Raw genomic sequence first — 2968 nt, 5'->3', positions numbered from 1 at the left:
GTGTCATAAGTTCGCCATCACTGACCTAGGGTCTTCCCCTAAACCGTGTGTGCCATCAAACGGGTCAAGTTTTGGTTAATGGACAGACCTGTTCAAGTATCCACTCTTGCAAAATTAGTGCCTCCTCCCTTTCCATCTTTAACAGCCACTTGAAGGCAAATCTTACAGCTCACCTCCCACAAGCATTCCCGACGCCCCTGACTCAGGTTTTTGCTCTAGCTCTTAAGAATAGGGGTGTCAACATCAACTCCTTTACACTCGCCCAATGTTCTTCCTAATTGTTGGCGGTGTGATGGCAAGCCTGTTAGACACCCACGTGGCGATGTGGAACGGGCAGGCGGTGCTCCCAGTCCAGGGGAGAGGTCTGGGCTGGCGATATGCGGTCCAAAGAGAGGAGGTGGGTCCTGAACAGACCAGGTGCGCTCAGCCCTCACCCGTGAAGCGCTCCTCTTACTTGGTTCTGTGACGCCAGCCTGTCTTCCGACCTCTCTCACACCTTCCAGTTCCTCTGGCAGCATCCTCTTCCCCATCAGCCCCTTCAGTGGCATTCCACAGGGTCTCCGCTTCTGCACTGAGCTCTCTCTCACTCTTGGCATCTCTAGCACCACCCACGATATTCTGATACTCTGTTTGTTGATCTGTCTCCCTCACCTGTGACTTCCTTAATGGTGAGCACTATCTCTATTGCCAGGACCTCGCATAGCACCTGACTGTGGTGGGTGTTTAATGAACAGTTGAGGAAGGAACAAAAGCATTTATTCATTCATTCTCTTGTCCTACACAAACAAGCAAAACCAATCTTGCCTGCCATTGCAGGGGAAGGTCAGGGTGAGAAAGGACAGGAGGGTGTCCCATGGGACAGTATGTCCCGCTAGAGACGATGATGATCGGGTACTCAGGCCACTTCCCAGGGCCTCTTTGACTCCAACCAGGGCAATGATTACATTGTTGCAACTGCATCACATGACGTGTATAACATGGCTACATCGAGAGAATGTGCTTGGAATTCTAAGCCACCAACTCAGAAACCTCTGCTATACATCCCATGGGACAGTATGTCCCGCTAGAGACGATGACCGGGTACTCAGGCCGCTTCCCAGGGCCTCTTTGACTCCAACCAGGGCAATGATTACATTGTTGCAACTGCATCACATGACGTGTATAACATGGCTACATCGAGAGAATGTGCTTGGAATTCTAAGCCACCAACTCAGAAACCTTTGCTATATAACACTTTCCTAATGAGTAGTCCGTTGTTGGTCTTGCTCTCGGTGCTTTATTGTGCATCAACTCCATTAGCATTTCTTTCATTCAGGACCTTTACCCATAATCCATGTAAAGTGACAGGTCCTGGATCAAACGGGGAAGAACTGAGATGAAAGACGCCGCCTGAAAGCAAAGCCTTAATGCTCAGAGGCACCGGGAGACCTGAGCAGGTCCCGCGAGGAGGGAGAAGGCGAGGCGGGAGGGCAGAGGGGGAGTAAGTCTTTGCTGGGCAGAGACCCTGTCTACATCCCCTGGAACCCCCCGGGGAGGAGTGACAGATGGCGGAGTCGCTGGGAGAGGCAGATGACAAAATGACAAGGAGAGCCGAGGGGGCATCCACAGGCTTGCGCTCGGGAAGAGGTGATGCTGAATGGTTTCGGGGGGACGGCTGGCACCAAGCCACCCCCGGAAAGGCATGACCTTTATGTAGCTCCTCAGCTCAGCTGGCGGCACCGGGTTCTCTGCCGGCCTCGGTCCAGGAGGAAACCCGTTCTCTCTCGGGAAAACCCTTCTGCTGTGAGACACTCGGGTCAGGTGCTCCCGCGGGTGTCAGGTGTCTCCGGAGAAACAGGTTCCTTTTCAGAGTGTCTCCTGGGCCAGTTGCTATATAACACCGATGCTCAGGGTGGACCGATGCTCAGGGTGGACCGACTTCCTCAAGCGCTAGCCTAGTGTGTGCGCATGTGCAAGCAGGGTGGGCGGTGGGGTGCCCTCCCATAAAGATGAGGGACAGGAAAAGTCTGCTTCTCCATCTGCAGGTGAGTGTTCCACGTCGTGCCAATCGTCTGTCCACAATAACTACGTCAGCTTCTGCCAGGTTCCCTCTGTACAAATGCCGCAGAACAGGTAAAACCGTTCCTTTTTCTGCTTTCTCAGAAAACAGACAGTTTATCGCAGGCTCAGAGAGGGCATTGCCCTCCGGAGGTTTCCCTCTGTCCCAGTTCTTAGAGGGAGTTCAGTCCTGCCCGTTGGAAGAGAGGAGGGCCGTCCCTTCCTGAGGCGGCTGATGCAGGGGGGTGACGGTGGGAAGGGGGGGACCTAGGAAGAAGGAGGCCGTGGAGATGCTGAGGGAGCAGGTGCTGAGGGAGCAGGAGGAGGGTGGGAGGAGCTGGCCGAGGCCGCGGTCAGGCAGGCTAACAGCCACGTCCAATGGTCAGGCAGGCTAACAGCCACGTCCAATGGCTCAGGGGCCTCGGTGCAGAAGGAAAGAGCGGAGGAACCCGCATTCTCAGAAGGCAGGACTGGTGGCTGCAGGGCAGATGTTGGCCCAGAGGAGAAATCATTCTATCTGGGGAGGTGCCAATTACCCGGCGGCCCCACCCCCGTGGGAACTCAGGTGGAGCAGGCAAAGCCTCTGACATGCCCAAGCCCAGCTCCCAGCTCCAGCTCCGATGGCCCAGTTTGCTTTGCAGACCTGCCTGCTCCCGGGGAGGCTCTCCTGGCCTCCCCCCTCGCCCTCCCCCAGGCACGGTGCTCGCCTGACGGGCCGGTGGTGACGATTTCTGGGAGCTCCTCCGCCTGTTCTCACGTGGGTGCCCTTCCTGCCCGCCCAGCACGGCCCTGCACAGCCAGCGGGAGCGGGCGGCATGAGTGCCTACAAGTGGGAGTGGGGGAAACAGGGCCGGGAGAGGTCAGCATCGTGTCCCCGTCCGCAGCTGTTTTCCCAGTCAGTCTGGGTTTTACTGTGTGGGCCTCTGTGGAC

The sequence above is a fragment of the Myotis davidii genome, unplaced genomic scaffold, assembly GCF_000327345.1.
Source record: "Myotis davidii unplaced genomic scaffold, ASM32734v1 scaffold401, whole genome shotgun sequence".
Lineage (NCBI taxonomy): Eukaryota > Metazoa > Chordata > Mammalia > Chiroptera > Vespertilionidae > Myotis > Myotis davidii.
The sequence above is the reverse complement of the archived record's forward strand: the minus strand, read 5'-3'. Positions refer to the sequence as shown.